We start from the raw sequence: 23,182 nt of genomic DNA on the forward strand, positions 1-23,182 counted from the left end.
GTAGATATTGAATTCTATAGATATTACGTGTCTACATGAATTAACTTAACATCCTTTAGAATATACGTAGGACCAATTTTATGTGTAATAAAACTATTACTTCGTTTGAGAGTTCAGAAATTTTCAAGCTTACATGGGAAGAATATAATCAACAGCCCAATCATTTAGGCCACAAACAGTTATAAAAAAAGGTAAAAGTCATTTAAACCTGTTTTCTTTTTTTTCCAGATTTTAAATGTCCCAGATAAGCCAAACAAATAACAGAGTTATCAGAATATATACAATAATCTTAGTTCTGTCCGCAAAGACTTTTTATATTCCAACTTAGATAGTTTGTTGCAAGCCAGCTCCCATTTGTTAGGCTAGTAACTTTTCTCCTGTTTGTTATTAAGATTTTGAAACAATGTTCCCTTTTAATTTTCTCTTTTCCCCCTTCTCCTTTATACCCTTAGATTTCAATTTTTTCCACCTCTTTTCTTTTTGCTGGAGCTGTATCAGCTGTAGCCCAGGGCGATTTTTTCAGTTTTTTAGATATAAAAGAGTTTCTCCCCCTTCTTTAAAAAATCACTTGGATGTGTTTTGCTCCATAAATAAATTTCTCCCTTAGAGATTCAACCATCTCTCCCAGCTCCCCCTGTTCTTTCCTTCTGTGAATGTGTTTGTCAGTCTTCCCTTCCTTGCACATAAGTGGAACGTCTTACCTCCTCACTAATCCCGGCTTGTAGTGTATAGGATCCGACTGAAGCTGAGACCGTAGCAGGGGCACTTTGTTCAAGAAGCTGTATCCAGAGAGCCTCTTTCTTGCCTGACCACACAAACCGGATCTCCGGCCGCAGCCCAACTTAGTCTCACCTCCTCTCACGCAACAACGGTGGGAGAGGAGGGAATGAAATCCGGACAGCAGCCCGACGAGGGCAAGGTGCCGTGTAGAACATGTTCCTCTGATCTCAAGCCGGGCAAGCTCCGGCAGCAACGGTGGGAGAGGGGGGAAAGTCTCCAGCCGCAATACCAAGGAAGGGACCCCAGGTAGACCCGCAGGTACAAAATAATTTTTCTCTCTTTAGTGAGACTGTCCTTCAGCGGGTATAGTAGGGATTATAGCAGGGTAAGAGTGCTGGCAATTTTAATTTCAGGAGTATTCTGTGCAGTATGGGGAGCGCCGGAGTGTCCTTAGCGAACAATGCCAGGTTTACAATGCTCCTATCTCCGCTGCTGAGTTGATGTAAGCCGGGAAAAAGGGAGGGGAGAACAAAGGAAGCAGGCTGGATGTAACAGTTAGGGTGATTTTTAGGGTATTCAATTCAGTTATATCAAGGGGGAAAATATATATTTTTAAGTATTCCTTAAAGGTTTATTGTATCTTGACAGTGGGATGGATTACCACTGTTTAGGTTCCAGGAGCGATATTTCAGCATATCCAAGAAGCAACCCCATATGTCGGGGAAGGCGCGCAACCCCACCGCCAAACGCTGTAAGACTGGAGAGCACAGCTCAGCTGCACCTGTTCAGCTCCTCCTCCACCTGGAACCACGAGTCTCAGCATGCTATTCTAATCAACTTTCTAATTTACTTTTATTATTATCAATTGTTCTTTGTATTTTTGGTTGAAAAGCAGAAATGTATGCTTAGGAGACAGCCCATTTCTGGAGCACTTTATGGCAACAGTTTTGCAAGAATGTTATCCATTTGCAAGAATACTAGATGGCTACACTGTTTCCTGACATGCAGTGCACCAGATGCCTACCTAGGTATCTCTTTAACACAAAATATAATGGGAATTAAGCAAATTTGATGACATAAGTAAATATGGAAACCTTTTTAAAATAATATGCTCCATCACAAAAAAAAAAATTCTGGTATAATGTGATTTGTCAAATATGCACTTTTTTTCTCGTACAGGAAAGTCCATTTTACTTAACAATGTAACATGTTAAAAGCCATAACTTAGACACAACAAATAAAAAAATAGTAACTGTCATAATCTCATTCTTTTGAAAAGATGTTTCATGTTTGATGAACCTTCAAATGTTTTCAGAGAAAAGACAAAAACAAAAAAGTAGAAAACTTTATTTTGTACTAGTTTAATTTCATTTTAATAATTTGTATTCATAACACAATAATGATAGTTTTGGGTAAAGAAAAAAAGTTTAAAATATGATAACTATGACAAATAAAATTAGTTGGTGAAGGGAAAATTTAAAAGGTTGAATAAAACAAAATAAGTACTTTGAATAAAGAAAAGAACTGTACACAGACATGAATGTAAGACTGTTTATATTACAAACCTGTTGTTTACTTGCATTTATTTCAAACATGTAATCATTTTCTTTCTTCTTTCGTTTTTCAGCTTCTTCTTGTACTTAAAAAAAAAGGACTAAATTAAAAATTCACATTTCCACAACATTACTATTAAATGACAGCATGGCTTATATTAGCATTACAAGGGCTTTGTAATGTAGTAATATAGGGTTTGATCTAAACCTATACGTATACATTAAATTTCTAATCAAAACCTGTAATTTTCTTGCTTATTTTGGTTAACATATATGTTTTAATATTTTATTTTATTTTTGCTAATTGTAATTTAGTTGTAATGGAAAACAAGGGAAAGTTATAAAGAGAGGGAGTGGCGTGAAGGAAGTTAGAGGTAGACTATAGCCAAGCGTGTTGGCTATCCCATTCCAAAACCATGGGCATTAATATGGAGTTGCCACTCCCCATGCTAGCTATAACAGCAGCAACTCTTCTGGAAAAGCTTTCCACAAGATTTTGTAGAATTTCTATGGGAATTGTACAAATTAAACCAAAACAGCATTTGTGAGGTTGGTAACTGATATTGGACAAGAAGGGCTGGCTCACAATTTGTGTTCCAAATCATCCAAAAGGTATTCAATTGTGTTCAGATCAGCACAGTGCAAGCTATTCAAGTTCCTCCATGTCAAGCTCATCAAACCATGTATTCATGGGCCTTACTTTGTGCACAGGTACATAGTCATGTAGGAAATTGATTTCCCCAAATTGTTGCCACAAAAACAAAATGTATGCTTACCTGATAAATTATTTTATTTCAGAATGATGATGGTCCACAGTCCTTCATAACATATAGGATATATTTCCCGTCAGTAGGAGGAGGTCAAGAACCCATATCAAAACTTTAAAATCCTTCCCATCTCTCTCTTAGTTTAACATATAGCCAAGTAGAGAATAGGAAACATATACGCTTAGATTTAGAGTTCTGCGTTAGCCGTCAAAAGCAGCGTTAAGGGGTCCTAACGCTGCTTTTGGCCGCCCGCTGGTATTTAGAGTCAGCCAGGAAAGGGTCTACCGCTCACTTCCTAACGCTGGTATTTAGAGTCTTGGCTGAAGTGAGCGGTAGACCCTCTACCGACAAGACTCCTAACGCCCATGGAAAGGCTGTAGTTAAGAGCTCTATGGGCTAACGCCGGTATATAAAGCTCTTAACTACAGTGCTCTAAAGTACACTAACACCCATAAACTACCTATGTACCCCTAAACCGAGGTCCCCCACATCGCCGCCACTATAATAAATATTTTGAACCCCTAATCTGCCGACCACACATCGACGCCACCTACATTATCCCTATGAACCCCTAATCTGCTGCCCCTAACATCGTCAACACCTACATATTTATTACCCCCTAATCTGCCCCCCCCCAACGTCACTGCCACCTAACTTCAAGTATTAACCCCTAATCTGCCGACCGGACCTCGCCACTATTATAATAAATTTATTAACCCCTAAAGCTAAGTCTAACCCTAACCCTAACACCCCCCTAAATTAAATATAATTTTAATCTAATAAAATAAATTAACTAAAGTATTCCTATTTAAAACTAAATACTTACCTGTAAAATAAACCCTAATATAGCTACAATATAACGAATAATTATATTGTAGCTATTTTAGGATTTATATTTATTTTACAGGCAACTTTGTATTTATTTTAACTAGGTACAATAGCTATTAAATAGTTATTAACTATTTAATAGCTACCTAGTTAAAATAATTACAAAATTACCTGTAAAATAAATCCTAACCTAAGTTACAATTAAACCTAACACTACACTATCATTAAATTAATTAAATAAATTAGCTACCAATACCTACAATTAAATACAATTAAATAAACTAAATTACAAAAAAAAAAAACACTAAAGTACAGAAAATAAAAAAATATTACAAGAATTTTAAACTAATTACACCTAATCTAAACCCCTTAATAAAATAATAATAATAAAAAAATAATAAAAGTCCCTACCCTATTCTACATTACAAAGTAAACAGCTCTTTTACCAGCCCTTAAAAGGGCTTTTTGCGGGGCATGCCCCAAAGTAATCAGCTTTTTTGCCTGTAAAAAAAAATACAACCCCTCCAACATTAAAACCCACCACCCACATACCCCTACTCTAACCCACCCAAACCCCCTTAAATAAACCTAACACTACCCCCTGAAAATCTCCCTACCTTGAGTCGTCTTCACCCAGCCGGGCCGAAGTCTTCATCCGATGGGGCAGAAGAGGACATTCAGACCGGCAGAAGTCTTCATCCTATCCGGGCAGAAGAGGACATCCGGACCGGCAGACATCTTCATCCAAGCGGCATCTTCTATCTTCATCCATCCGGAGCGGAGCAGAGCCATTTTCTTCCCAGCCGACGCGGATCCATCCTCTTCAACCGACGCCTACTCGCCGAATGAAGGTTCCTTTAAATGATGTCATCCAAGACGGCGTCCCTCGAATTCCAATTGACTGATAGGATTCTATCAGCCAATCGGAATTAAGGCATGAAAAATCTGATTGGCTGATTCAATCAGCCAATCAGATTCAAGTTCAATCCGATTGGCTGATCCAATCAGCCAATAAGATTGAGCTCGCATTCTATTGGCTGTTCCGATCAGCCAAAAGAATGCAAGCTCAATCTAATTGGCTATCATAGGCAACGCTGGTATTGAGAGTTGAAGTGGAGCTAAGTTAGGCTCAATGCACCCTTTTTTGAGCCTAACGCAGCCCCTCAGACAACTCTAAATACCAGCGTTGTTGGAAGGGTGCGTTGGGAAAAAAAGCAGCGTTAGCTACGCGGGTCTTTACCGACAAAACTCTAAATCTAGCCGATAGGTAGGAAAGATAAAGCAGGGTCAGTAGAGGTGTCATTAGAACTGTTGCCAAAATTAAACGTGCAGTGCCGGTGGACCATCATCATTCTGAAAGAAAAACATAATTTATGCTTACCTGATAAATTCCTTTCTTCTGTAGTGTGATCAGTCCACGGGTCATCATTACTTCTGGGATATTACTCCTCCCCAACAGGAAGTGCAAGAGGATTCACCCAGCAGAGCTGCATATAGCTCTTCCCCTCTACGTCACTCCCAGTCATTCGACCAAGGACCAACGAGAAAGGAAAAGCCAAGGGTGAAGTGGTGACTGGAGTATAAATTAAAAAATATTTACCTGCCTTAAAAACAGGGCGGGCCGTGGACTGATCACACTACAGAAGAAAGGAATTTATCAGGTAAGCATAAATTATGTTTTCTTCTGTTAAGTGTGATCAGTCCACGGGTCATCATTACTTCTGGGATACCAATACCAAAGCAAAAGTACACGGATGACGGGAGGGATAGGCAGGCTCTTTATACAGAAGGAACCACTGCCTGAAGAACCTTTCTCCCAAAAATAGCCTCCGATGAAGCAAAAGTGTCAAATTTGTAAAATTTGGAAAAAGTATGAAGCGAAGACCAAGTTGCAGCCTTGCAAATCTGTTCAACAGAGGCCTCATTCTTGAAGGCCCAAGTGGAAGCCACAGCTCTAGTAGAATGAGCTGTAATTCTTTCAGGAGGCTGCTGTCCAGCAGTCTCATAAGCTAAACAAATTATGCTACGAAGCCAAAAAGAAAGAGAGGTAGCGGAAGCTTTTTGACCTCTCCTCTGCCCAGAGTAAATGACAAACAGAGAAGACGTTTGTCGAAATTCCTTAGTTGCCTGTAAGTAAAATTTTAGAGCACGGACTACATCCAGGTTGTGCAGTAGACGTTCCTTCTTTGAAGAAGGATTTGGGCATAAAGAAGGAACAACAATCTCTTGATTGATATTCCTGTTAGTAACTACCTTAGGTAAGAACCCAGGTTTAGTACGCAGGACTACCTTATCCGAATGAAAAATCAAATAAGGAGAATCACAATGTAAGGCTGATAATTCAGAGACTCTTCGAGCCGAGGAAATAGCCATTAAAAATAGAATTTTCCAAGATAACAACTTTATATCAATGGAATGAAGGGGTTCAAACGGAACGCCCTGTAAAACATTAAGAACAAGGTTTAAACTCCATGGTGGAGCAACAGTTTTAAACACAGGCTTAATCCTGGCCAAAGCCTGACAAAAAGCCTGGACGTCAGGAACTTCTGACAGACGTTTGTGTAACAGAATGGACAGAGCTGAGATCTGTCCCTTTAATGAACTAGCAGATAAACCCTTTTCTAAACCTTCTTGTAGAAAAGACAATATCCTAGGAATCCTAACCTTACTCCAAGAGTAACCTTTGGATTCACACCAATATAGGTATTTACGCCATATCTTATGGTAAATCTTTCTGGTAACAGGTTTCCTAGCCTGTATTAAGGTATCAATAACTGACTCAGAAAACCCACGTCTTGATAAAATCAAGCGTTCAATTTCCAAGCAGTCAGCTTCAGAGAAGTTAGATTTTGATGTTTGAAGGGACCCTGTATCAGAAGGTCCTGTTTCAGAGGTAGAGACCAAGGTAGACAGGATGACAAGTCCACCAGGTCTGCATACCAAGTCCTGCGTGGCCACGCAGGTGCTATTAGAATCACTGATGCTCTCTCTTGTTTGATTCTGGCAATCAATCGAGGAAGTAACGGGAAGGGTGGAAACACGTAAGCCATCCTGAAGTCCCAAGGTGCTGTCAGAGCATCTATCAGGACTGCTCCTGGATCCCTGGATCTGGACCCGTAACGAGGAAGCTTGGCGTTCTGTCGAGACGCCATGAGATCTATCTCTGGTTTGCCCCAACGTCGAAGTATTTGGGCAAAGACCTCCGGATGAAGTTCCCACTCCCCCGGATGAAAAGTCTGACGACTTAAGAAATCCGCCTCCCAGTTCTCCACTCCCGGGATGTGGATTGCTGACAGGTGGCAAGAGTGAGACTCTGCCCAGCGAATTATCTTTGATACTTCCATCATAGCTAGGGAGCTTCTTGTCCCTCCCTGATGGTTGATGTAAGCTACAGTCGTGATGTTGTCCGACTGAAACCTGATGAACCCCCGAGTTGTCAACTGGGGCCAAGCCAGGAGGGCATTGAGAACTGCTCTCAATTCCAGAATGTTTATTGGCAGGAGACTCTCCTCCTGACTCCATTGTCCCTGAGCCTTCAGAGAATTCCAGACGGCACCCCAACCTAGAAGGCTGGCGTCTGTTGTTACAATTGTCCAGTCTGGTCTGCTGAATGGCATCCCCCTGGACAGATGTGGCCGAGAAAGCCACCATAGAAGAGAATTTCTGGTCTCTTGATCCAGATTCAGAGAAGGGGATAAGTCTGAGTAATCCCCATTCCACTGACTTAGCATGCACAGTTGCAGTGGTCTGAGGTGTAAGCGTGCAAAGGGTACTATGTCCATTGCCGCTACCATTAAGCCGATTACCTCCATGCATTGAGCCACTGACGGGTGTTGAATGGAATGAAGGGTGCGGCAAGCACTTTGAAGTCTTGTTAGCCTGTCCTCTGTCAGGTAAATCTTCATTTCTACAGAATCTATAAGAGTCCCCAGGAAGGGAACTCTTGTGAGTGGAACGAGTGAACTTTTCTTTTCGTTCACCTTACATCCATGTGACCTTAGAAATGCCAGCACTAACTCTGTATGAGACTTGGCAGTTTGAAAGCTTGAAGCTTGTATCAGAATGTCGTCTAGGTATGGAGCTACCGAGATTCCCCGCGGTCTTAGTACCGCCAGAAGAGCACCCAGAACCTTTGTGAAGATTCTTGGAGCTGTAGCCAATCCGAATGGAAGAGCCACAAACTGGTAATGCCTGTCTAGGAAGGCAAACCTTAGGTACCGATAATGATCTTTGTGAATCGGTATGTGAAGGTAAGCATCTTTTAAATCTACAGTGGTCATGTACTGACCCTCTTGGATCATAGGTAAAATTGTCCGAATAGTCTCCATCTTGAACGATGGAACTCTTAGGAATTTGTTTAGGATCTTTAAGTCCAGGATTGGTCTGAAAGTTCCCTCTTTTTTGGGAACCACAAACAGATTTGAGTAAAACCCCTGTCCCTGTTCCGATCGTGGAACTGGATGGATTACTCCCATTAACAAGAGCTCTTGTACGCAGCGTAGAAACGCCTCTTTCTTTGTCTGGATTGTTGACAATCTTGACAGATGAAATCTCTCTCTTGGAGGAGAGTATTTGAAGTCCAGAAGGTATCCCTGAGATATTATCTCTAGCGCCCAGGGATCCTGAACATCTCTTGCCCAAGCCTGGGCGAAGAGAGAAAGTCTGCCCCCCACTAGATCCGATCCCGGATCGGGGGCCCTCAATTCATGCTGTTTTAGGGGCAGCAGCAGGTTTCCTAGTCTGCTTGCCCTTGTTCCAGGACTGGTTAGGTTTCCAGCCTTGTCTGTAGCGAGCAACAGCTCCTTCCTGTTTTGGTGCAGAGGAAGTTGATGCTGCTCCTGATTTGAAATTACGAAAGGAACGAAAATTAGACTGTCTAGTCTTGGCTTTGGCTTTGTCCTGAGGCAGGGCATGGCCTTTACCTCCTGTAATGTCAGCGATAATCTCTTTCAACCCGGGCCCGAATAAGGTCTGCCCTTTGAAAGGTATATTAAGCAATTTAGACTTAGAAGTAACATCAGCTGACCAGGATTTTAGCCACAGCGCCCTGCGTGCCTGAATGGTGAATCCTGAATTCTTGGCCGTAAGTTTAGTAAGATTTACTACGGCCTCCGAAATGAATGAATTAGCTAGTTTAAGGACTCTAAGCCTGTCCGTAATGTCGTCCAGAGTAGCTGAACCAATGTTCTCTTCCAGAGACTCAATCCAGAATGCCGCTGCAGCCGTGATCGGCGCAATGCATGCAAGGGGTTGCAATATAAAACCTTGTTGAACAAACATTTTCTTAAGGTAACCCTCTAATTTTTTATCCATTGGATCTGAAAAAGCACAGCTATCCTCCACCGGGATAGTGGTACGCTTAGCTAAGGTAGAAACTGCTCCCTCCACCTTAGGGACCGTTTGCCATAAGTCCCTTGTGGTGGCGTCTATTGGAAACATTTTTCTAAATATCGGAGGGGGTGAGAACGGCACACCGGGTCTATCCCACTCCTTAGTAACAATTTCAGTAAGTCTCTTAGGTATAGGAAAAACCTCAGTACTCGTCGGTACCGCAAAATATTTATCCAACCTACACATTTTCTCTGGTATTGCAACTGTGTTACAATCATTCAGAGCCGCTAACACCTCCCCTAGTAATACACGGAGGTTTTCCAGTTTAAATTTAAAATTTGAAATATCCGAATCCAGTCTGTTTGGATCAGAACCGTCACCCACAGAATGAAGCTCTCCGTCCTCATGTTCTGCCACCTGTGACGCAGTGTCTGACATGGCCCTAATATTATCAGCGCACTCTGTTCTCACCCCAGAGTGATCACGCTTACCTCTTAGCTCTGGTAATTTAGCCAAAACCTCAGTCATAACAGTAGCCATATCCTGTAATGTGATTTGTAATGGCCGCCCAGATGTACTCGGCGCTACAATATCACGCACCTCCCTGTGAGCGGGAGATGTAGGTACTGACACATGAGGCGAGTTAGTCGGCATAACTCTCCCCTCGTTGTTTGGTGAAATTTGTTCAATTTGTACAGATTGACTTTTATTTAAAGTAGCATCAATACAGTTAGTACATAAATTTCTATTGGGCTCCACTTTGGCATTGCAACAAATGACACAGGTATCATCCTCTGAATCAGACATGTTTAACACACTAGCAAATAAACTTGTAACTTGGAAATACAATTCAATTAGAATAATATTAAAACGTACTGTGCCTTTAAGAAGCACAGAAGATCTATGACAGTTGAAAATTAATAAATTGAAACAGTTATAGCCTCAATCCTTGTAAATAACACAACTTTAGCAAAGGTTTAATCCCATTAGCAAAGATAACAAATTCTGAAAGCAGGAAACAAATTACAGAATAAACGTTTTTTATCTCAGTCAAACTATAATTCTCACAGCTCTGCTGAGAGAAATTACCTCCCTCAAAATAAGTTTTGAAGACCCCTGAGCTCTGTAGAGATGAACCGGATCATGCAGGGAATACAATGAGTTGCTGACTGAAATATTTGATGTGTAGTAAAAGCGCTAAAAAAAACGGCCCCTCCCCCTCACACACAGCAGTGAGGGAGAACAGAAACTGTCAGAAAACAGATTAAGCAACTGCCAAGTGGAAAAATAGTGCCCAAACATTTATTCACTCAGTACCTCAGTAAATGAAAACGATTTTACATTCCAGCAAAAACGTTAAACATAATCTCTAGTTATTAAACAGCTTTATGTATTTCTTACAGTGTAATTCTAGTGAAGTACCATTCCCCAGAATACTGAAGTGTAAAGTATACATACATGACATTATATCGGTATGGCAGGATTTTCTCATCAATTCCATTGTCAGAAAATAAAAACTGCTACATACCTCTATGCAGATTCATCTGCCCGCTGTCCCCTGATCTGAAGTTTACCTCTCCTCAGATGGCCGAGAAACAGCAATATGATCTTAACTACTCCGGCTAAAATCATAACAAAAACTCTGGTAGATTCTTCTTCAAACTCTGCCAGAGAGATAATAACACACTCCGGTGCTATTTTAAAATAACAAACTTTTGATTGAAGATATAAAACTAAGTATAATCACCATAGTCCTCTCACACATCCTATCTAGTTGTTGGGTGCAAGAGAATGACTGGGAGTGACGTAGAGGGGAGGAGCTATATGCAGCTCTGCTGGGTGAATCCTCTTGCACTTCCTGTTGGGGAGGAGTAATATCCCAGAAGTAATGATGACCCGTGGACTGATCACACTTAACAGAAGAAATAATTTATCAGGTAATTAATTTTGCATTCATTTTGTTTTCTTTTGTAAAATGATGATGGTCCACATTCCATAACATATGGTATTAATACACAAGAAAATGGTCTATTTTATGGAAAGGATGAAACTATTTTTTTAGCAGTTCTTATTTAGCCGATACTGCGGCATAAAGGACTTTCCTGCCAAATGTTTGCGAAAAAGCAAAACCTCAATGTGATAAACACTGAAAACGTACAAATAGAAGACATGTTGCAGCTTTGCAAATCTGCTCCAAAGATGTATAATTTGTTAAAACCCCACAATGTTGCAACTGCTCTTGTTTAGGAATCCTAGAGTAATACCAAGAAAAACTTCTGGAAGAACGCCACTCAAAATATATCTTTCAAATCTTGTGGTAAATCTTTTGTGTCACAAGTTTTTTAGCCTGCATCAAATTTTTAATGACTGAATCTGAGAAACCTCTATGTCTCAAAACTAGGCGTTCAACCTCCACGCCATTACATTAAGATATTTGAGATCCTAATTCAAAAGAGGACCTTGAGACAACAGATCTTGTCTCAGAGGAAGAATCCATGGAAGAGATGAGGACATCTGCTTTAGATCTGCATACCAGGCTGGAGCAATTAATATTACTAGTGTTGACTACTGTTTGATCCGAGTAATAAATCTTGTAAGAAGAACAAACAAAGGGAATAGGTATAATAGATGAAACTCCCATGGACATACCAAGGCGTCTATTATTTGAATATATATATCAAAATTAAATAAAATTTAAGTATTTTGGATGTTCACCCTACAAATAGTCCACAGTGACTAAATATGAGACGGGATTTAAATTTGTATGTATAACTCATTGATATCCCCCAAAACATATATTTTTTTTTAGTTTCATATCCGTTTGCCGGTGTATACCCTAAATACAATTATCTGTTAATCTATATCATGTAGTCTCAAATATGTTTGACATATATTACCTATATGAGAATTGGCGAAATTACATTTTGTTTAACATATAAGGAATTAAATGTATAATTTTCTACGTGTCTATGTAGGCTATATATTATACTACACATCTGATGAAAATGTGCAATATAAAGCTATAATTGTCTGTTGCATTTGTTAAGGCTAAATACATCTATAAATGAGTATAGCTAAGTAATCCCTTTTGTGGTATCACAAATATACAAGGTTAAATATACAATGGAATCAAATATTTGCCCACTATGTTGCATAGACATATATTCGTGTATCTAGTTTGACTTCAATATAATGTGCATAATCAGGTTCAATGTAAGTTTATAAATGAGAGTATGTTTCTTCAAATTTTTCACCATAAAAGGTGAGTGGACAGGCTCACAAGTTAGCAGTGACCAAGTGTGCATGCACACTAAATGCGTCTGAAGGTGCGTCTGAAGGTGAACCTGTCTACTACCTGATTGTTTTTATATGTGCTGACCAATGTCTATCGATGCCTGTTTTTAACCGTTGTAAATAAAAATTAAATTATGCTTACCTGATAATTTTCTTTTCTTCAGATGGAAAGATTCCACAGCTGCATTCATTACTTTTGGGAATTCAGAACCTGGCCAAGGCAAAGACACCCCAGCCAAAGGCTTAAATACCTCCCCCACTTCCCTCATCCTCCAGTTATTCTGCTGAGGGAACAAGGAACAGTAAAAGAAATATCAGGGTGAAAAGGTGCCAGAAGAAAAATAACAGAATTTATGCTTACCTGATAAATTACTTTCTCTTGTGGTGTATCCAGTCCACGGATTTATCCTTACTTGTGGGATATTCTCATTCCCTACAGGAAGTGGCAAAGAGAGCACACAGCAGAGCTGTCCATATAGCTCCCCCCTAGCTCCACCCCCCAGTCATTCGACCGAAGGCTAGGAGAAAAGGAGAAACCATAGGGTGCAGTGGTGACTGTAGTTTAAACAAAAAAAATTTAACCTGACTTAATTGCCAGGGCGAGCCGTGGACTGGATACACCGCAAGAGAAAGTAATTTATCAGGTAAGCATGAATTCTGTTTTCTCTTGCAAGGTGTATCCAGTCCACGGATTCATCCTTACTTGTGGGATACCAATATCAAAGCTTTAGGACACGGATAAAAGGGAGGGAACAAGACAGGCACCACTGCTTGCAAAACCTTTCTCCCAAAAATAGCCTCCGAAGAAGCAAAAGTATCGAATTTGTAAAATTTGGCAAAAGTATGCAGTGAAGACCAAGTCGCTGCCTTACAAATCTGTTCAACAGAAGCCTAATTTTTGAAAGCCCATGTGGAAGCCACAGCTCTGGTGGAATGAGCTGTAATTCGTTCAGGAGGCTGCTGCCCAGCAGTCTCATAAGCCAATCGGATGATGCTTTTCAGCCAGAAGGAAAGAGAGGTAGCAGTCACTTTCTGACCTCTCCTCTTACCAGAATAAACGACAAACAAGGATGATGTTTGTCTGAAATCTTTAGTTGCTTGTAAATAGAATTTCAAAGCACGAACCACATCAAGATTGTGTAATAGCTGTTCCTTCTTAGAAGCTGGATTAGGACACAGGGAAGGAACAATGATTTCCTGGTTAATATTCTTATTAGAAACAACCTTAGGAAGAAAACCAGGTTTGGTACGTAAAACTACCTTATCTGCATGGAACACCAGATAGGGTGAATTACACTGCAAAGCAGACAATTCAGAAACTCTTCGAGCAGAAGATATAGCAACCAAAAACAAAACTTTCCAAGATAATAACTTAATATCTATGGAATGTAAAGGTTCAAAAGGAACCCCTTGAAGAACTGAAAGAACTAAATTTAGACTCCATGGCGGAGCAACTGGTTTATAGACAGGCTTGATTCTGACTAAAGCCTGAGCAAACGCTTGAACGTCTGGTACCTCCGCCAGACGCTTGTGTAAAAGAATAGACAGAGCAGATATCTGTCCCTTTAAGGAACTAGCTGACAAACCTTTCTCCAATCCTTCTTGGAGAAAAGACAATATCCTTGGAATCCTAATCTTACTCCACGAGTAACCCTTGGATTCACACCAACAAAGATATTTCCGCCATATCTTATGGTAAATTTTCCTGGTGACAGGATTTCTAGCCTGAATCAGAGTATCTATAACTGATTCAGAGAAACCACGCTTAGATAGAATTAAACGTTCAATCTCCAAACAGTCAGCCTCAGAGAAACTAGATTTGGATGCTTGAATTGACCCTGTATTAGAAGATCCTGCCTCATTGGCAGTGTCCATGGCGGGACAGATGACATGTCCACTAGGTTTGCATACCAAGTCCTGCGTGATCCAGATACTTGGATTAGAAATAGGAATTCGGTGGAATAAACTTTGACAAAAAGTTGATACTTCAGATGCGGGTTAGTACTCTTGGCCATGGGAGTAGGAGGGGTGGATCTTGTTTTCCCACTTTGTTTTTTCCATCCCCATTTTTCTTGGTTTTCCCTTTTTTTTTTTTTCTCCCTCATTTTTTTGTTTTTTTCTTTTTGTTTTTTTTCTTCTCTATTTAGTTTTGAAAATTAGCCACTTTATTACTTTATCGTAGTCATTATTGAATCTAGAAATATCACTAACATTGTTATGACTGCCTAAAATTGTTCTTGTATTGATTCGTCAATGATTTATGTTGGTCCTGCGAGATTTTGGTCGTCCTGCGTGACGTATATATGCAGAACAGATGTTATTTTCTTTGTTTTATTTTGATTTATTCTGTCAGTTAAATGGCTAAGTCTAATAAAAATATTTGGAAAAAAAAAAAAAAAAACAAGTCCTGCGTGGCAACGCAGGCGCTATCAGAATTACCGAAGTCTTCTCCTGCTTGATTCTGGCTACCAGACGAGGGAGAAGGGGAAACGGTGGAAAGACATAAGCCAGATTGAAGGACCAAGGCGCTACTAGAGCATCTATCAATTCCGCCTTGGGGTCCCTGGACCTGGATCCGTAGAGAGGAAGTTTGGAGTTCTGATGGGACGCCATCAGATCCAATTCTGGAATGCCCCATAGCTGGGTCAGCTGAGCAAAAACCTCCTGGTGGAGTTCCCACTCCCCCGGCTGAAAAGTCTGATGACTTAGAAAATCCGCCTCCCAGTTGTCTACTCCTGGGATGTGAATTGCAGATAGATGGCAGGAGTGATCCTCCGCCCATTTGATGATCTTGGATACTTTTCTCATCGCCAGAGACTCTTCCTGAGACCATAAGCCCTGAGCTTTCAGGGAGTCCCAGACCGCCCCCCAGCCTAACAGACTGGCATTGGTCGTTACAATGATCCACTCCGGTCTGCGGAAGCAGATTCCCTGAGACAGGTGATCCTGAGACAACCACCAGAGAAGAGAGTCTCTGGTTTTCTGGTCCAGTTGTATTTGAGGAGACAAATCTGCATAATCTCCATTCCACTGTTTGAGCATGCACATTGCAGTGGTCTTAGATGTATTTGAGCAAAAGGGACTACGTCCATTGCCGCTACCATTAATCTGATTACCTCCATGCACTGAGCTACAGATGGCTGAGGAATGGAATGAAGAACTCGGCAAGTAGTTAAAAGCTTTAATTTTCTGACCTCCGTCAGAAATATTTTTATTTCTACCGAGTCTATTAATGTTCCCAGGAAGGGAACCCTTGTGAGTGGGGACAGAGAACTTTTTTTGGTGTTCACCTTCCACCCATGAGACCTTAGAAAGGCCAGTACAATCTCCGTATGAGCCTTGGCTCTGGGAAATGACGACGCCTGTATTAAGATGTCATCCAAATAAGGTGCTACTGCAATGCCCCGTGGTCTTAGTACCGTCAGAAGGGACCCTAGCACTTTTGTGAAAATTCTGGGAGCGGTGGCCAACCCGAAGGGAAGGGCCACAAACTGGTAATGCTTGTCCTGAAAGGCGAACCTTAGGAACTGATGATGATCTTTGTGGATAGGAATATGTAGGTACGCATCCTTTAGATCCACGGTAGTCATATATTGACCTTCCTGGATCATAGGTAAGATTGTCCAAATGGTCTCCATCTTGAATGATGGAACTCTGAGGAATTTGTTTAGAATTTTTAGATCCAGGATTGGCCTGAAAGTTCCTTCCTTTTTGGGAACCACAAACAGGTTTGAGAAAAAACTCAGTCCTTGTTCTGTAATTGGAACTGGACATATCCCATCTTGAGTAGATCTTCTACACAGCGTAAGAACGCCTCTTTCTTTGTCTGGTCTGTAGACAGACGAGAAATGTGGAACCTTCCCCTTGGAGGGGAGTCCTTGAATTCTAGAAGATATCCTTGAGTAACGATCTCTAATGCCAGGGATCGTGAACATCCCTTGCCCAAGCCTGAGCGAAGAGAGAGAGTCTGCCCCCTACCAGATCCGGTCCCGGATCGAGGGCTACCCCTTCATGCTGTCTTAGTAGCAGCTGCAGGCTTCTTGGCCTGTTTACCCTTGTTCCAGCCCTGCAAAGGCTTCCAGGTTGCCTTGGGCTGTGAAGCGTTACCCTCTTGCTTTGCGGTTGCAGAGGTTGAAGCAGGGCCGCTCCTGAAGTTGCGAAAGGAACGAAAATTAGCCTTATTTTTAGCTTTAAAAGGCCTATCTTGTGGGAGAGCATGGCCCTTTCCCCCGGTGATATCCGAAATAATCTCTTTCAACTCAGGCCCGAAAAGGGTCTTTCCCTTGAAAGGGATATTTAGTAATTTTGATTTGGACAACACATCGGCCGACCATGACTTGAGCCAAAGCGCTCTCCGCCCCATAATGGCAAAGCCTGAATTTTTTGCCGCAAACTTAGCTAATTGCAAGGCGGCATCTGTGATAAAATAATTAGCCAGTTTTAAAGCTTTAATTCTATCCATAATTTCGTCATATGAGGTCTCCTCTGGAGCGACTCCTCCAGCGCCTCAAACCAGAAAGCTGCTGCAGTAGTTACAGGAATAATGCAGGCGATCGGTTGTAGAAGGAACCCTTCTTGAACAAAAATTTTCTTTAGTAAACCTTCTAATTTTTTATCCATAGGATAAAACTGTCTGGAATGGTTGTGCGCTTAGCCAGCGTAGAAACTGCTCCCTCTACCTTAGGGACTGTCTGCCATGAGTCCCGCCTGGGGTCAGTAATGGGGAACATTTTCTTAAAAATAGGAGGGGGAACAAAAGGGACACCTGGTCTTTCCCATTCCCTGGTAACAATATCCGCAACCCTTTTAGGGATCGGAAACGCATCAGTGTATACAGGGACCTCTAGGTATTTGTCCATTTTACACAATTTCTCTGGAACCACCATAGGGTCACAATCATCCAGAGTGGATAGAACCTCCCTAAGCAATACGCGGAGGTGTTCCAACTTAAATTTAAAAGCTAGTGAATCTGATTCTGCTCGTTGAGAAACCTTTCCTGAGTCAGAAATTTCTCCCTCAGACATCACATCCCTCGCCCCTACATCAGAGTGTTGTGACGGTACGTCAGATAAACCTCCCAAAATTTTCCGACTGCTCATAATCTGTTCTTAAAACAGAGCTATCTCGCTTTGTAGGAAAAACTGGCAGTTTGGATAGAAAGGCCGCAAGGGAATTATCCATGACTGTCGCTAGTTGTTGCAATGTAATAGGTGCCAATGCACTAGAGGTACTAGGTATTGCTTGCGCAGGCGTAACTGGTGGTGACCCTTGGGGAGAGGAAGGTGGACTATCTTCATTACCTTCCGTCATAGAATCATCTTGGGCTACATTTTTAAGTGACACAATATGATCTTTAAATTGTATAGACACATTAGTGCACTTGGGACACATTTTGAGTGGGGGTTCCACCATGGCTACTGAACACATAGAGCAAGGCTTTTCCTTAGTGTCAGACATGTTAAACAGATTAGTATTATATGCAAACAGGCTTGGAAAACACTTTAATCAAATAAAAAACACAATTTGATAAAACGGTACTGTGCCTTTAAGAAATAAAAAGTGCACACAATTTTACAAAACAGTGAAAAATGCACCAAATCTTTTTTTTTTTTTTTTCACAGTATGTGCCTAATGCTTCGATATGATTGCACACCAAGTTTCAGCCTGATTAACCCCTTAATGCCCAAACCGGAGCAGTCTAAAGCCCACAACTGGTTTCAAAACTACAGCACCTTGCCACAGCAGTCTGCTGTGGCCCTACCTTCCCTTATGGATTAGTTTAGGGGAAAAACAGCTTCTGTGAGTCCCTCAAGCAGTCTCTGGACCCTCCACGTGAAGCAGCATGAACTGTCTGGGGAAATTAACTACGCAACAGAGGTGCGAAATTAGGGCCCCTCCCACTCCACTCCGGAGTTGTGAGGCCCTCAAAGTCACACTTAGGTGACTAAATATATGCCATGTGGATAAAAAAAACCTTAATAAACACACCAAAGGTGTTTAAAAGTGTCTACCAACGAGTATTTGCTGAATAAAATGATCGATTGCCCTTTCACAGTGTCCACCAGCCTATTGAGCCCTGTTAAATAAGCCCTTATTCTATACTAAGTCTCAGAATATGGCTTACCCTTCCCTCATGGGGATTCCTGTCAGTCTTCTAGCATTATCGTGTCTTGACTAGAAAAAAGATGACTGAAACATACCTTAATGCAGTTAAGCCTGCAAACTGTTCCCCCCAACTGAAGTTTTCTGGTACTCATCAGTCCTGTGTGGGAACAGCAGTGGATTTTAGTTACAACATGCTAAGATCGTTTTCCTCTCAGCAGAAATCTTCATCACTTTTCTGCCAGAGAGTAAATAGTACAAACCGGTACCATTTAAAAATAACAATCTTTTGATTGAAGATATAAAACTACAAATCTAACACCACATTCACTTTACCCTCCCGTGGAGATGCCCTACTGCTAGAGCGGCAAAGAGAATGACTGGAGGGTGGGGCTAGGGGGGAGCTATATGGACAGCTCTGCTGTGTGCTCTCTTTGCCACTTCCTGTAGGGAATGAGAATATTCCACAAGTAAGGATGAATCCGTGTACTGGATACACCTTGCAAGAGAAATACAGACGCTCCACAGAAAAAATACGGGCGGGGAGCTGTGGACTCTTTCCATTTGAAGAAAAAATGTATCAGGTAAGCATAATTTAAGTTTTTCCTCATAAATGGAAAGAGTCCACAGCTGCATTCATTACTTTTGGGAAAACAATACCCAAGCTATAGAGGACACTAAATGCAAAAACAGGAGGATACAAGAGGTGGCCCATTCTGAGGGCACCAGGCCTGAAAACCCCTACCCAACAAAATCCCGCTTTTTCCGAAGCCGAGAACAACTTTGCAAAAAGGAAAAAGTCCACAAGCCTTGCTATAGACCGCAGGAACTAGACTCGACTGAGTCAACAGCCTCCAGGAGACACACCCATTACTAAAGAAAGGGAACAAGCTACCATATTCTTCCACAAAGAAGAAAAGACATGGAGAAAACATGATTGTACTTGTAAAGTGCGGCTAATCCCCCTTAAGGGACTCAAGCCGCTGCTCATCTTATCAACCTTGAAAGGATAAAAGGCTGAGTAGACTTCGCCAGGGATCGAACTTGCAACCCTCGGTTTCCTACAGTGAAGAGTAGTCACAGTGCATTAGTATGCTGAGCTAGCTGTCCAGTTAGCCAGAGCAAAAAAAACAGAGAAACCATATCAGGTTAACGGAGACCCAACCAGTCTCACAGAAACAAGAGGAGGCAACGCCCACACCTCAGAAATACAGAAACCACGGGATAAGGCTGGGAGTCTGAAACAGAGAGAGGATCTTCCCCTAACACAGTGCAACCGCACTCTAAAAAGCAATTGAAGACAAAGGTCCCCAAGTCGCAAAAAGGTAGCTCAGAATGCCGAAATATTCAGAAACGAAACCTCATGCAGCAAGCTCAGATTGGTCTGACGGACAACACCTGAAGCAAAAACACTGCACGCTGCAGTCATCTAAAAATCACCCTGAAACTTAAATACTTGCAGGGCAAGTAGAAAGCAGCTGAAGATAGAATCCTTCAGATTGCTAAGAATCCACTTAACCAGTGGATAATGTTGCAGGCTATCTAAGAGCCGCCAGTCCTTCCCAAAAACTTGAATGCAGAGAAAGGGGAAACCTCAAAGAGGCTTACCGTACCTCGAATGCACCGAGGACAAATTAGCAGAGCAACAGATCTCAGATCCTGCTCCAACACCGGAACAAGCCCAAGCGACAGACATGTCTGATATACAAAGTGGCAGAAAGACCCCAAACACAAGCCCCCAGGGAATGGAAAGAAAAGGGGGGACTCACCCACCCCAACAGAGCTTGGGTGCCAAACCAATCCACTCCTCCAAAATATGGCACGTCCAAGGAGAACCCCCTAGGACCTGGAACGGAGAAAAGTTCAATAGATCCGTAGGAAGACCTGTCACAACTCTCTTAGACAGTCTCTACGTAGAGAGATCAATTTACAACCAGTGGAACAGAGCCCACAGAGCAGCAGATGCTGCCCCTTACAGAAATAAGCCACCTGATCCAACCTCCTACACACAGGGCAGGACAATGACCCTCCAGAGAGAGGTAACCCCAGCTCATAAGGAAGAAAAACTATCCCCTCAAAAGAGAAGGGCACAGATAAGAACAGCGTACATGTCCACAAGACATGAAGCAATAGTATGATCAAAACACGGACCGAATGAAAAAATCATCCAGACATTACTATTGACCCAACAGAGAAAAAACTTCCCATGAAGAGGAGCACACTCCGTCCGAAGGACAAGTCAGGCCTTAAAGTTTATAACCAGTATCCGAAGGTGGATGTGAACTTTGGCCTTCCTGCTTGCAAGCCCAATGAGCTAGCCCCTACGTCGCAACATAGGGTCCCTGACAAAACTGGGTCGTCCCAAACCATTCCACAGGATCATAAGTCTCCAGACATCCAAGAAGGATCCAAGATAAGAACCCTGGACCGGGGACCCAGAAGCATCCTAGAACGAACGACACCCCCAGGGAATACAAGATACCCCATCTGAAGCAATCAGACCTCACAGGGGGAGAAGTGGTTCAGCGGAACACGGACTTCTGGTGGGGGGCGGAGCTAGCAGAGGCACGCTAGCACGATGCTCTGAGGGAAAGAGCTAACTTCCACACATCCCACAGCGCACAGTTTCCTTGGCCCTATTGGACTTGGGGCCTGGAAGGCCTAGACAGCGCTAGGAAGTCCTATACAGACGCCGCTGGCCCTGTCGGCTAGGGCTCAGCGGAGGTGATCAAAATTACCACTGGTTTCTCAAGAAGGCGCTGAAGAGGTAGATGCGGTAAGCTGCAGGAGGGCAGTACTGGTAACTCCCTTCTACCGGCCTCAAGGAAAGCCGGTAGATTAAGAGGATAAACGGCAAACAGTGTTAATCTATCAGGCTCGGCCCTCGTTTCAATCTTGAGGTACAGGCAAGATACCACTTCAGATATGTGAGTAACTCTATTGCTACTACTATATGTGCTTAAGCGCTATTTTTTGCTGACATAAGTGGACTGACAGGCTGCAAGAGGGTTAATGGAAGTATGGGGACTGTGTTAGCAATCTCATTCAACACGCTGCTTGTCTGCATTTAACAAGCTCTGCATGTGGCTTTACTACTAACACAATAACGCTTTAGACTGGTTTGTATCCTAATCCACTAAAGAGCTTCGCGATTTGCTTATTGAGATCCTGACTACAAAGTTAGAACTGGGAGCTGCTGGGCTACAAGTTCTTTTCACCACTGTGTATAAGGAGCCTAACTACATTTAAAAAGCCACTTGTTGTTTTCAGGGCTATACAGTGCGCAAAGCACCTCTTAAAAGACTGGCGGAAGCTATAGGGCCCCTGGACATACTGCAAGTGGGTAATTAGCCCGTTCAGGGCAAGAAGGGTCCTTTTCAGTTAGGCGGCCCTATCATAAGCCCTGTATAGCCCACCTTATTTCTACAGCAGCGCCACGGCACCAGCTAGAAAAATTTAGCTGTAAAGATTATCTCATATTTGGAAGTGTCAGACGGACATTTGGTTCTGGAGGTTCACAAGATACAAAGAGAATGTGAAAGCCCCTACTAAGGAACTGTTGTATATCTCTGGTTCCTGCTTGACTTTAATCTATATAAGGAATACAGATTCTGATATATAAAGGAAAACCTACAATTGACTGGGACAGTTTTTGGTTCTAAGGGACACGGGGTGACTTGGTTGATTGTCTAACCTGTGCCTCTTTTTTCCCCTATTTTTTTTTTCTTTTTTTTTTTTTTCTCTTTTTCTCTTTTTTTTATCTAACGCTATAGCAATGAAACTACAAATGTGATTGGTGCATCCTAACTTTAATGGTTTCAGATGTTTTTTCTCTTTCTTTTTTTTTCCTTTCTCTTGCCTCCTCCTTTTGTCTTGTGTTATTTGCTTGCTCTTTCTCACTCTTTTTGCTCTTCTTAAAAATTCAAAAAATATCTCCTGTATTTGCAACTACTACCATACCAGGGAGTAGCCATTGTGAGGTTCTGAATATAATTGGGTAAACTTCAGTGTTGAAAATTTTTTATGTACTGCATAGAAGTATATTTGCTTGAATTCTCTTTTGAGCTTTGAAGTTTATCTGTCTGTTTGCTGCTCCAACCGAAGTTGTATAGTGTGCTTCACCTCCTTAGCTAGGAGCAGGGAGGAAAAGGGGCAGGGTAGCTATTGTGTGTATCTTAAGGCTCCTTTCCAGGGGTACCTATGTTATAGAAAGCTGGATATTAGATTCCTGGATCTATTGTGGGCAAGAGTGCGTAGTCTCTGAATTCGTGAATTAATCTTGGTAATTGGTTATATCTTAAAGCAACACCTGTCTAGGGGTACAATTCTAGGAACAACAAATCCTTACACCTCTCAATTTAACCAGCTGTGCAAAACAACCGCTTGGTGAGTTTATTAGCCTAGAATATAGTTATAATAACTCTTAGGTGATATTGTGTACAACACCCCCTCTAACTTACACTCACTATCACTAACAGATCACTGTCCAGTCGGCTTATTCCTGACTGGCTTATTTTCCCACCACTAATCCCCCACTTTATACACCCACTATCTCACACTATTTTTGGCCCAACAGGGCGTTAGTAT

This window comes from Bombina bombina, chromosome 3 (assembly GCF_027579735.1).
Source record: "Bombina bombina isolate aBomBom1 chromosome 3, aBomBom1.pri, whole genome shotgun sequence".
Taxonomy (NCBI): Eukaryota; Metazoa; Chordata; class Amphibia; order Anura; family Bombinatoridae; genus Bombina; species Bombina bombina.